Source organism: Hyla sarda, chromosome 9 (assembly GCF_029499605.1).
Source record: "Hyla sarda isolate aHylSar1 chromosome 9, aHylSar1.hap1, whole genome shotgun sequence".
NCBI lineage: Eukaryota > Metazoa > Chordata > Amphibia > Anura > Hylidae > Hyla > Hyla sarda.
Window position 1 is genome coordinate 29,790,016 of NC_079197.1, and position 14,295 is coordinate 29,804,310.

Sequence of the window (14,295 nt, forward strand, 5' to 3'; positions counted from 1 at the left end):
GGATTCCTTACAGATTACATCGCTGTAAACCAGGGATTCCCAATCAGGGTGCCTCCAGCTGTTGCGAAACTATTGTATAAATCAATCTCTCTCGACAAAAAGTACACAAGTATACAATTGAACATATAAAGAATACATCTCCTGTCTATGTAGAGCTGGACTAGATATTCACGAGTGGAGTTACTCTATAAGACATACATAATCTGCTAGAATCTATAGGAGTTGTGTAGGTACAGATACTATTCCATGAGATGAGTTGTTCGCTGTTCCGGAATGCATAATGAATGAGAGCACATGCCTGGCTCATGCTTTGAAATGAATCGGCAGCAACACAGCGCTGAATAGGGGGAAGGAGGCTCGGATATGAACAATAGCAATGGCTTCTGGGAGCAGGCAGGAGGTGGCTGTAGGTGCTGCTGAGATGGCAACATAAATCGGGGAACCTTCACGGCATGTTGGGCGCCATGTAGAGATTGCCACAAACTAAAACTTGCTTTAATCTGGCACAAGGGAAACACATTGTAATCCCCTGTAAAGCATCTTCATGTTAACCTGCACTGTTCCCACCAATCATCATCAGCAACAATGGATTTTAAGAAAGATTTGATCTCATGATGTTGGTTCGATTTGTGCATGGTTCTTAAAGGGGTACTCCAGCTAAAATAGGGGATAAGATGTCTGATCTCCTGCACGGCAGACCGGTCATCAGTGCACGGAGCGAACTCTGCTCCATGCTGGATGACTAGCAACTACAGCCACCATGCCCCCTCCATTCATGTCTATAGGAGGAGGCATGACAGCTAGTAGGTAGCCATCATGCCTCCTCCCATAGACATGAATGTAGGGGGCATGGCGTGACATCACAAACACGAAAGCTCCAAGCTTACGTGTTCCGGACGCCGCAGCTGCCGACCCAGAGATTGCGGAGAGGGGAGGGGGGGTTCAGACATCTTATATCTTGTCCTTTATCCTTTGGTTGGGGGATACGATGTATTTTTGCCAGACTACCCCTTTAAGAAAATAGATTTAAAAAATTTTTTAAATTTTTTTTTAATCAGACCTAAGTTGTCTTGCCCAGCCTGCTGCCCTATTCCATATAGAAAGCTACAGAAACCTTACTGACTTATAATACTTATAATACATCAATGGGGTAGGTGTGGATACTAACAGATCATAGCATATTCTTCACACTGTTTATGGATCTTGTAAAAGAAAAAAGAAAAAAAAAGAAAAAACCTGATTCAGTGTCCACAGTCTATAAAGCAATCTGCAACGTCGCTAGTGTGCACAACACCGTTTTCACAGTATGTGTTTTTTCTGTTTTATGTCTCACAAAAAAAAGTTAAGTTACTTAGTATCTAATCCTTATCATGTACATATCATTTTTATGTGTCTAGCACCTATATTTCTCACAAATACCTTCTATCTGTTGCTCACTTGCTTTGTCATTCTGTGCTTTGGAGGGGGTGTGTCCTCACTCTGCATGACTCATTTGAATCAGAGTCTGCTGTGCCTGCGCTGTGTTGGCTCTTTTCATCCAATCACTGCAGGCTGCTCTGTAACCCCCTCCTCCACCTTTTCATTCTGCAGTCTGATAGGACAGAAGTGAGCAGAGAGGAGTACTAGTCCCGCCCGCACTTACTGGACTTTGCCTCAGCCTGTGCTTCAGCTTGGACAAAGATGATGGTGCAGCCAGACAGGATTATGTTCTGGATGGTATGGGGACCCTTAGTGTTTTTTTTTATTTTTTTTTATAAGCCATGATTTCTATAAAAAGGAAATATAAATATATTATAAAGGTTTGGCCAGAGGACGACATATAAAAAGTTATTTATCTAACAGTGCCCATTTAATATACGTTCTGGGTGGAATACATTATTTCCTGCGCCAGTGACAAAATTGTGCAATTTTTTTGCGCAAAACAAAACTTGCACTACAAATGTGCGTGATTGCCGGGAATAATAAAAATATAAGGAGTTAACAAAGAGAGGGAAGCTGAGAGGCCTGCTTGCTGTTACACTGTAGGAACCTACCCAGTAGTAAAAAGACATTTGGTGATGTGATACACATACAGGTGCATGGATCGCAGCAGGAAACAGCTCTGATAACTGTGATAGAAGTGTGCTGAATTACAGCAAGCACAGATCTTGAAAACCATGAGTAATTGATAAAGAAGAACTATTAGAGAATTAAGGAGGCACATGGAAGCCCACTGCCACCACAATTGCTACCACTGTGACATCTAAATCTAATAAGTGGACTTAATAATACTTAACAAGTCTGTAAGATGAAGTCGGAGGATGTGTAGTAAATGGGATCTCAATCTTAATGTATTCATGTCCATGATTCCAGTTGTTTCCTGTGTTCACTTTGTTTAACTTAAATGACATTAAATTGCATTTAGCTGATGGGTCAGAGAGGTTACAAAGTCAACAGTAAAAAAAATATCTTTAGTCCCATGTCGGCACATAGACTAATATGGGTGAACTAAATTCTACATAGAAGATTTCAGACACATTTCGGTTTGAGTTGCCTGGGATCTATATACAATTAAATAAACTATAAACAACTATAAAACCAGTGATACTCGTATTATTTTCATTACGTGTCTTCAAGCTGAGTGGCCAAAGAAGCCACGTAGGTCTATGTGTTGACTGTTTAGGTTTTCAGACTTCTCAATGATAGGCACATTAACTTTATTTAGGCTTTAGGAGGATGTACATAGTAGACCAACTTAACCCCTTAAGGACCGGGGTTTTTTCCGTTTTTGCACTTTCATTTTTTCCTCCTTGCCTTTAAAAAATCGTAACTCTTTCAATTTTGCACCTAAAAATCCATATGATGGCTTATTTTTTGCGCCACCAATTCTACTTTGTAATGACGTCAGTCATTTTGCCCAAAAATCTACGGTGAAATGGAAAAAAAAATCATTGTGAGACAAAATTGAAAAAAAAAACCCCGCTGTTTTGTAACTTTTGGGAGCTTCCGTTTCTACGTAGTACATTTTTCGGTAAAAATGACACCTGATATTTATTCTGTAGGTTCATATGATTAAAATGATACCCTACTTATATAGGTTTGATTTTGTTGTACTTCTGGAAAAAAATCATAACTACATGCAGGAAAATTAATACGTTTAAAATTGTCATCTTCTGACCCCTATAACTTTTTTATTTTTCCACGTTTGGGGCGGTATGAGGACAAATTTTTTGCGCCGTGATCTAAAGTTTTTAACGTTACCATTTTTGCATTGATAGGACTTATTGATCGCTTTTTATTCATTTTGTCATGATATAAAAAGTGACCAAAAATGCACTATTTTGGACTTTGGATTTTTTTTTGCACGTACGCCATTGACCGTGCGGTTTAATTAACGATATATGTTTATTTTTATTTACACTGTGTTTGTTTTTTTTTTTTTTATGGGAAAAGGGGGGTGATTCAAACTTTTAATAGGGAAGGGGTTAAATGATCTTAATTCACTTTTTTTCCACTTTTTTTTTGCAGTGTTATAGCTCCCATAGGGACCTATAACACTGCACACACTGATCTTTTACATTGATCACTGGTTTCTCATAGGAAACCAGTGATGGATGATTCTGCAGTTTGACTGCTCATGCCTGGATCTCAGGCACTGAGCAGTCATTCGGCCATCGGACAGCGAGGAGGCAGGTAAGGACCCTCCGGCTGTCCTGTAAGCTGTTCGGGATGCCGCGATTTCGCCGCGGCTATCCCAAGCAGCCCACTGAGCTAACCGGCACTTTTTACTTTTTTACTTTTTGCCGCGTGGCTCAGCTTTGAGCGCGTGGCTAAAGGGTTAATAGCGCGCGGCACTGCGATCAGTTCCGCGCGCTATTAGCGGCGGGTCCCGGCTTCACTGTGACGCCGGGCCCACCGTGATATGATGCGGGGTCACCGTGGGACCCCGCATTATATCACAGGAGTGGGACCAAGGACGTACTCATACGTCCTTGGTCCTTAAGAGGTTAAAGGGGTATTCCAGGCCAAAACTTTTTTTTATATATATATATATATATATATATATCAACTGGCTCCGGAAAGTTAAACAGATTTGTAAATTACTTCTAATAAAAAATCTTAATCCTTCCAATAGTTATTAGCTTCTGAAGTTGAGTTTTCTATCTAACTGCTCTCTGATGACTCATGTCCCGGGAGCTGTGCAGTTCCTATGGGGATATTCTCCCATCATGCACAGCTCCCGGGACGTGACATCATCATTGAGCAGTTAGACAGAAAACTTCAGAAGCTAATAACTATTGGAAGGATAAAGATTATTTAATAGAAGTAATTTACAAATATGTTTAACTTTCCGGAGCCAGTTGATATAAATAAAAAAAGGTTTTGCCTGGAATACCCCTTTAAGCTGAACCCGCAGATTTCAGAAAGAATGGACAACCATCTAAGGTGTATTAGGTTTTGGTCCAATGTTTGCTCATTAGAGGTCATGGTAAAAAACAAACAAAAAAACACAAAGAATTGGGGATATTAAATTTCAACATGGTCAGGTCTATCAATGTATACAAGTACACATATCTTCTTATATAGTCTATACCACTGTTTCCCAAACAGGGTGCCTCCAGCTGTTGCAAAACTACAACTCTCAGTCTGTCCGGAGAGCCAAAGTTGTATTTTTGCAACAGCTGGAGGCACCCTGGTTGGGAAACATTGGCCTAAGCTAAGTAGCAGGCAAAAACTTGAATGGAACTTAAAGGGGTACTTCACCCCTAGACATCTTATTCCCTATCCCAGCGGCGGGACCCCGCGATCTCTCTGCGGGACTCATTTACAGCGTCGGGTGCAGTGCTGGAGAATTGTGACTAGAGATGAGCGAGACTCTTTCCTAGGACTGTATCCACCTTTTCCAGCCCACCGGAGAACCTGACAGCTGAACTCATTTATGCAGGATAAGTCATCAACTGCTGAGCCGAGAAGTTTGTGACAAATCGAATTTACTGTAAGTTCGCTCATCTCTAATTGTGACGTCACGGCCGTGCCCCACTCATGACGTCATGGCCACGCCCCTCAATGCAAGTCTATGGGAGGGGGCGTAACACCATCATGCCCCCTCCCATAGACTTGCATTGAGGAGGCGTGGCCGTGATGTCACAAGTGAGGCGCGGCTGTGACGTCATGAGCCTCCGCCAGCATCGCCAGTCATCCAGCACAAAGCAAAGTTCGCTCCGAGCACCAGATGTCTGGGGTGCCGCTGGGGACCCCCGCGATCAGACATCTTATCCCCTATCCTTTGGATAGGGGATAAGATGTCTAGGGGTGGAATACCCCTTTAACTTTGATTAAATAAAAAGTCCAGAGTATTTCCTGCATGTTGACATGAGAGAAGGAAGCAGTGATCAGCAGGGGCCGAGGCCTGATCAAGCAGGTAAGTATTGCTTATTTTTAAAGCAGACCTGTCAGCAGGAAAATGGGTGTAAAGAAGCACACAGCTAGATAGGACTTCTGATAAGGATTCGGGTCATACCTTTTTTACCAACATAAGGGGACATTTATCATTATTGCTTTGGTAAGCGAGTTCTGAAGACATTTTTTTTAATGCTTTGGTTTTGCTTATTTATCATACTATCACATAAGCAAAATAAAAAAGTTGCAGCTGAGACTTTTGTGAGACTTTCTTGTGACTTTTTAAATTTGCTCATCTATACAGGAGTTTTGTATTCCAGGTCAGAACTGAAGCAGACATGCGACTTTTTGTAAGGGGTTTGTGACTGTTTTTTTTTTTTGCCTATGTGCGACTTTCGCACATCATAAAATTCATGACCACTGAAAACGAAAAATAGTTGCTTAGGTAAGGCTGCTTGTAACTTTTTGCTCACCCACAAAAAATGCTTAGGCACACCTGCGACTTTTCCTGCACCTGGAGTAAGCAACAAAAAAAAGTCTCTAAATATCTTGTTAAATGTCTCCCACAGTCCTTTCCAGCACCAAAACATTAGACAATTTATTATGCAAATGAGGCTAAAAGGCCTATAGATCTAGCCCCCATTAAACTTACAGTAGTTTGCCCAAAATCATGATGACTAGCTCCATGTGCCTATTTACTAGGGGTGTGAATCGCCAAGAATTTGGCGATTCGATTCGAATCGCGATACCAGTGTGGCGATTCGATATATCGCGATATATCGCGATACCGTCTAGGTGACGATACATCGCGATATATCGCCCACCTGGGAGCATTCATAGATCCCAATAGACGCCGCTGTCAGCTTTGACAGTGGCGATCTAGTACTCCGGTGCTCACTTTTCTCATGTTATCCCGTCCGGGCTGCAAAATAAAATTAAACGCACTTTCTCTTACCTGCCAACGAGCCCCCGGAGCTCCGGTACACTCCGGTACAGGTGTTCGGTCCCCGGGCTGTATTCTTCTTACTTCCTGTTAGTCCGGCACGTCACATGGAGCTTCAGCCTATCACCAGCGGAGGCGGGACATCGCTGCGGCTGGTGATAGGCTGAAGCTCCATGTGACGTGCGGGACTAACAGGAAGTAAGAAGAATACAGCCCGGGGACCGAACACCTGTACCGGAGCTCCGCGGGCTCGTTGGCAGGTAAGAAAAGTGCGTTTTATTAAAAATTCCACATCCCTAAAAGAATCGATTCAAAAATATTTTGAATCGATTCTGTATCGGCAAATGAAAAATCGCGATTATCGCGAGAATCGATTTTTTCTTACATCCCTACTATTTACACCCCTGTGTTCCTGCTGACAGGTTTAGGGTAGCGCTTTAAAGGGGTACTCCAAAACGCTGTAGCAGGGAGCTTGTGATGTCATAGGACCACCCCTCATGACGTCACACTCCGCCCCTCAATGAAAGTCTATGGGAGGGGGTGTGACACCCCTCCCATAGATTTTCATTGAGGGGGCAGGGTGTGACGTCATGAGGGGCTATGACATCACAAGCTCCCGGCCCCGGCTACAGAGTTCGGAACAGTTTGTTCCAAGCGCTGAGCAGCGGAGTACCCCTTTAAGGCAACCATACAAAAGAACTTGTGTAATCTCACTTTATAGAGGTTTTCACAAAGAACTAGACAGGAGAAGAAAAGGTTTATTGTAAGGCTCTAATAATACCTAAAAGAATATTACAGTATAAAGCATTCTTCAACTATCCACTGGATAGGTAATAAAATGCTGGATAGGTGATGGTTCGATCCTGGTTCCCACATCCGTAAGAAAGTAGGTAAGAAGAGTTTGAATGGAGTAACAGTCAAGCATGTACTCTGCAGCACCATCTAAAGTCTATGGCACTAACAAAAATAGGCACGTTTTAGGATAGAGTCCGGGCACATGCTCAATCACCTCCTAGCTGCACACTTGCAATCATTCTGGCAATCAGTGGGGGGACCGGAGGAAACAGGTCACATCAGGGCAGCCGTAGAGCTGATTCCTCAGAACCAGCCCCGGAACGCCCTGGTACACCTGCCCCCTACCATGCAGCACCCATCCCCACCAGCTCCACACCGGCGTCACCTGCCACCGGCATGAAACTGATAAGAACAGATACTACACATTGCCCAAAAGGCCAGGAAGTCTTCTATTACTGGTGAGTAGCTGAAGTAGTCACCTACGTGGACAACAGGAGAAGTCTTATCCACTAACACTAAGGACATTCTCTACATATACTACACATCCGATGGTGGGAGTATAGCATCCTTCTATGGAACTCCTAAGGCTCAGCTGGGTGCACAAACAATATGCTTTCGGCTATGTTCACACCTGTGGGGTTTTATTTAATGGAAAAAATATGAAACCTATAACAGACAGCAGAATCAGACAGACTCTAGTGGGGTCCATTAGGTGCCAATGTTGTCCGTCATGCACCAGCTCTTAAACTGCATTATATCTTGATGCATATGCGAACAGAGCCTGAGAACATAATACCTGTTTAATAACACATTTGTTCACCAGTCATAAGAATGAACGAGATATATTATTCTAGAAAGTGGGCTATGTCTCTTAAGTGCCGGCCTCAAGCGCCCATTACAGTATATATAAAATATACATATTAAAAAAAGAAAGAAATATATAAAACTCCTTACAGAAAAGAGCTTGACATCCTAGTGGTGGAGCAGGTAAGAATCCCTTGAGATGCTATGTGAGGCAGCTCATTGATTTTATTCTTGATGGGGAGCTATTAAACCAGCAAACACACTGACCTTGTGAGCAGAAGCAGGAGCCATATAAAGGTTTAATATCAGCACTCACTAGTGCAGAATACGAGGACTCTAACCACAGGCAGAACTGCAGGGACCAAATACTGTCACAACAGCACCAGGGTGCTTGTGAATATATTCATACCTTATGTCACGATACTAATCTGTCTATATGTCCACATACTTAAGGATTGTGATGCCTTTCACTGGTAAAAGGTATATGTGAATGTGAATCAAAAGATTCTGAAATCAATAGCTGGACAATGGCAGGCAACGGGCCGCAGCACTAACAATATCAGTTATTGTCTTTTATCTGAAATTCAAGGCAGTAGAAATGGCTGCAACCTATAACTACATGTTAACCCTTGGCACCCCAGCTATAATGGGCCTGTTTAAGCAAGTGTATAAGGGTAATTTTTAATGGCACTAATTTGCAGTACATATAATGTAATGAATAATGTTTAATCATTTATACTATTATAATTCATTTTATTTTTTTCTATTTTGTTTACTTAAATAAAACATTTAAGTATTTTTTATATATATTTATTTATTCACTTATTCATTCATTATTAAATCCCAATAGGTAACATGTCATCCTCTAAATGATCATATAATACACTGCTATGATACTGTTTTGCAGGGTCTTATGCCGGCCAGCATGAAACTGACAGGCAGTCAGCACTACCTCTGGACCTATTAGGTATAAAATGAAGGCAGACCAGGGGAACTTCATCAGGCCCCCAGGTGCCATAGAAACCTATTAGCTCCTTGTGGTTAAGTCACAAAGGGGACAATGACAGCTGCTAGTAACTGTGGCATTTGAATCGTTAGATGTAGTGTTTGGGATCTGAGATAACTCTGATCCCAGCAACTGCAGCTGACACCTGTTGCTGATTTAAAAGAACAACCTAGACTAAATTGCTTGGTCCATTGATGAAGGACAAAGAAAGAATTTTTGAATCTAAGGACTAAGGAGCGACATCAATACTTTTATGAGCCTACATGTATGCCACTATTCCATGTCACTCTTAAAAATATCTAAAAATGTTAGTACTAGTTGGGTACCACAGGGGTCAGTCTTGGGTCCTGTTCTATTTAATACATGTATTAATGACCTTGTAGAGGGGTTGAATAGTAAAGTAGCAATTTTTGCAGATGATACTAAACTCTGTAAAGCGGTAAACACAATAGAGTACAGTGCACTGTTACAAATGCATCCGGATAGGTTGGAGTTTTGGGCTGAGAAATGGCAGATGAGGTTCAACACTGATAAATGTAAGGTAATGCAAATGGGGAGGAAAAATCTGGGCTGGGATTATGTATTAAATGGGAGCACACTTGGGACGACTGACGTGGAAAAGGACTTGGGAGTCTTAGTTAACAGTAAATTTAGCTGTATTGATCAGTGTCGGGCAGCTGCTGTCAAGGCAAATAAGAACATGGGGTGCATCAATAGGGGGCATATATGCCAACAACAAGGAAATAATTCTATCGCTGTGCAAATCACTAGTCAGACCACACATAGAATACTGTGTACAGTACTGGGCACCAGTGTACAAGAAAGATATAGTGGAGCTGGAGAGGGTTCAAAGACAGGCAACCAGGGTAATACGGGGAATGAGAGGACTACTGTCCCCAGAAAGATTATTAGAATTAGGGTTATTTAGTTTAGAAAAAAGAAGGCTTAGGGGAGACCTAATAACTATGTATAAATATATCAGGGGACTGTACAGAGATCTCTCCCATGATCTATTTAAACCCAGGACTGTATCTATAACAAGGGGGCATCCTTTACGTTTAGAGGGAAGATGGTTTCTACACCAGCACAGATGGGGGTTCTTTACTGTAAGAGCAGTGAGACTGTGGAATTCTCTCCCGTAGGAGGTGGTCATGGTGAACTCTGTAAAATAATTTAAAAGGGGTCTGGATGCATTTCTGGAGAGTTATAACATTACAGTTTATGAATTCTAGATCTATAGGGACAGAAGGTTGATCCAGGGATCTATTCTAGTCGGGAAGGAAATTTTACCTCTAGTATGAGGGTTTTTTGCCTTCCTCCGGTTCAACTCAGTAGGGACTCAGGGTTATAGGCTGATCTTGGTGGACTCTGATCTTTTTTCAACCTTATGAACTATGTTACTATGTTACTAGTATATTGGGTACTTGAAGTAGTCTCATCCTTGTGATCAGCTATCATCGGAGGAAAGATGGCCATACATTTCCAAGGTGAAATTAAAATGACTGTCTACCTGTGTAATGCATTGATACAACTGGCCCTCAAGAGAACAAGCAGCTCTTTACAATGGCTGTTAAAAAGGGGTCTTAAGCTGGCGATCGCCTACTATGTCAAAATGCCCTTATAGGCATTACGTTAGTCTTCCTTTTCATCACTACAAAGAATAAATGTGTCCTGATATCATATCAATATTTTCTATCTAGGTCTGAAATTGTTCTCCAAAATCAGCACTAAAAGCTGTTCCTAGGGAAATTGAAGGCACCATGGAGATATGCGTGAGTGAGGCTAACAGTCAAATTTTTTTCCGAACACCCTGCGGACTTTAGAAACTACAAAATCAACCATTTCCTCTCAATGTAAGATGCCGCTGAGGCTTTATGGCCACATTGACTAGGGGAAGCCAGGCAAAATGATACGGTGAGAGATTTGTCTTTAGATAATGTGCAGAGTATGCAGTTATTAACTCTGCGTCTCCTTAGTGCTCATCTAATCCTGTGCTCAGTTCAGCTAAGCTAAACAGCTTATTTGGACGTCCATTTAAAGGCAGGTCCTTGTATGGTAAACTGTTATAAATCCTCATTATCCTAAATAAAATTACAGCACTTTAAAGCGTTTCCAGGGACAACCATCTCGCTTCTAAACAACTGCCTTGGCGGGGTAAATGGGCAACAATCTTTGCAGTGTTTGTGACACAGTGGGGTGTCCATTTGAAATTGTCACCCTGTTAGCAAACCAATTCTAAATATTAAAATGAATGTGCTGCTTGTTTGCTAGGTTGGGGAGATCGGCGGCTTATAAGAGTAGGGAAACTGCAAAATCATTTATAAAATCAAACACTGTTAAGAGAATTCCATGACTTTAATCGGCATGGAGAGGGCCCCCTCCGCTTGTCTTCTCACATGCTCCCTATAATTCCCGCATATTGCCTGAATTCTCTATTAGTGTCTCACTCTTGCCCACTCATTACCGCAGTCTCATTTCCAGTTTGTGTTGCAGTCTCTCACTCTCTGCGTGTCTTGGGCTCGCTCTTTTGTTCGCTCCTTCTCTTTTTGCCATCTCTCTCTTTCAAATGAGTCATCTGTACGTACAAGTAAATTAAAAATTGATCCATGCCCTTCAATCTGGCAGCCCAGGTCTGAAATGTTTTCCATCTACATTCAGCCCCAGATGTCACTGCATGCCTGTCCCTACAGAATTTCCCTTGTATTTAATCTTAATAATGTTTTCTTTTTCTTACTGAGCTGCAGGAAGGAATGGTGTCACCTGGGTTTGCAGTCACATATTACAATACGTAGACAATTAGGTAAAATATAATATCAATTAGACAATATGTAACACAAGAATTTGCCATTTCAAATGGTAATTTGGTCACGAACATGTCTTTTTTAAGGATAGATTAATGATGATTGATAGGGAAGGAAACGCTGGGGCCCCTACTTTTCACAAAAAAAAATTTCCCAGTATGTGGGGAGAAGTTGTATGGGCCAAGCATGCTTGATCATTGCTTTTTTCTGCGCTGTGATACCTCTCCAAAAACCACAGATAACTCAATCCACACTGTGCTACATGATACGCTCAATCTCAAAAGCTGACCTTTTGGCAGTCATGTGACCAAGGGGTAGCTATATCTTGATCCCAGTTTCTGCTTGATCAAATATTTAATCTAGACTAACAAGGGATGTGACCAAGTAAGTCAATAGCAAAAGGTAGGCCACTCAGGGCTCACTAGACAGCCCTTCAGTCAGTGGCGGATTCAAGATTAATTCCCCCCCCCCCCCCCCCCTCACATTCAGGACATCCCTGTGTCTCGAAAGATCTTTTCGGGACACAAGGATGTCCCGGTTACCTTTCTGCGGCCCCGCAATAAACTTTAAAAATGCAGGGGCCGCCGGGAGGTAGTGCAGACAGGGACGTCACTGACATCACGTGCATGCGCCCATAGGAGCGGAGCAGCAAGGATGCGCGCATGGCAAGTTACCAGCGGCACCTCATCTTCAGTGCTCCAACCACCGCTCCTCTGTTCCCGGGACGTACTGCTATAAGCCATAGCAGTAGATCGTGACCCCGGACCGCTTGGAGCACTGAAGTGGGGCAGTACACAGACATACAGCCTCCAGCCATACACTGTATATGGCTGAAGGCTGTATGTCTGTGGGGGAACTATACTGCCAACTTAATGTGGGGGAACTATAATGCCAACCTAATGTGAGGGGAACTATACTGCCAGCGTAATGTGGGGGGAACTACAACCTAATGTGGGGGAACTATACTGCCAAACTAATGTGGGGGAACTACAACCTAATGTGGGGGAACTATACTGCTAACCTAATGTGGGGGAACTACAACCTAATGTGCGGGAACTATACTGCCAACCTAATGTGGGGGGAACTATACTGCCAACCTAATGTGGGGGGGGGACTATACTGCCAACCTAATGTAAGGGAACTATACTGCCAACCTAGTGTAAGGGAACTTTATTGCCAACCTACTGTGGGGGAACTACAACCTAATGTGGGGGAACTATACTGCCAACCTAATGTGGGGAAACTACAACCTAATGTGGGGGAACTATATTACCAACCTACTGTGGGGGAACTACAACCTAATGTGGGGGAACTATATTGCCAACCTAAAGTGGGGGAACTATATTGCCAGCCTAATGTGGGGGAACTATACTGCCAACCTAATGTGGGGGAACTACAACCTAATGTGGGAGAACTATACTGCCAACCTAATGTGGGGGAACTACAACCTAATGTGGGAGAACTATGCTGCCAACCTAATGTGGGAGAACTATGCTGCCAACCTAGTGTGGGGGAACTTGGAACTTTGCTGCCTACCTAGTGTGGGGGAACTATGCTGCGTACATAAAGGGGTACTCTACTGCCCCAGCGTTCTGAACATTTTGTTCCAAACCCTGGGTGCAGGCTGCGGGAGTTGTGACATCATAGCCATGCCCCTTGTGACATCACACCACGCCTCCTCAATGCAAGTCTATGGGAGGGGGGGGGTGACGACCAGCACTTGATACTGATAGTGCCCCTCCCGAGACTAGACTCTGGATCCGCCCTTGCCTTCAGTATTGACAAGGTACTCAATAGATTAATATATATCATAGGTTCCTGGCCTACTTACAGGGTCGGGACAAGTGGTAGGCAAGACAGGCACCCACTAAGAGTGCTACCAGGCACCCAGCCTGGGAGAAAGGAGGGAGAGACCACTGGCTGGCGAACACTAGCACCAAGAATCCAGGGCCCTTGCACAATTGCTGGTGATCACCAGGAATCCAGAGCCAAGCAAACACAAAGAAGATACTAGAGTTGGTTTGGACAACCTTGAAATTAAAAATGGTAGTTGCACATAATACCAACTGGATCATCAGATGAGATCAGATTTGCTATGTGCATCAGTTTGCACTGGATTAAAGGATTAATAGAAATGAATGGAGGGGGCATGGCGTGACGTCACGTTCCCGTCTCAGAAGCCCGGCGGTTTCCAAAACTGCAGATGCAGCTACGCATAGAATGCGGGCTGCTGCAGGGAGATCACGGGGGGTCCCAGCCGATCAGACATCTTATCCCCTATCCTTTCAATAGGGGATAAGATGTTTTTGCCCGGAATACCCCTTTAAAATTCTTCAGTTCTTAAAATGTCTGAAGAAACTGGACAGAAACAAATGACCTAAAACATTCTCTGGTAACAAAACATACTTAAAATTATGAATAACATGAACAGGGTTGTACAAGAGTAGAAAGATGGTTATTTCTTCCTCTTTTCCAGAAACAATACCAACCTTCTCCATAGGCTGTGTCTGGTATTACATTTAAGTGGATACATTCTATACTTTTATATCAGATACAGCCCAAAGACT

The 14,295-nt window shown here is 42.8% G+C and overlaps 1 protein-coding gene across 7 annotated transcripts in view; it reads right to left on the reverse strand.

Moving 5' to 3' along the window:
* The window catches only part of PBX3 (PBX homeobox 3), a 228,865-nt gene that overhangs the window by 71,164 nt on the left and 143,406 nt on the right, over window positions 1-14,295 (reverse strand). The gene's annotated exons all lie outside the window — the stretch shown is intronic.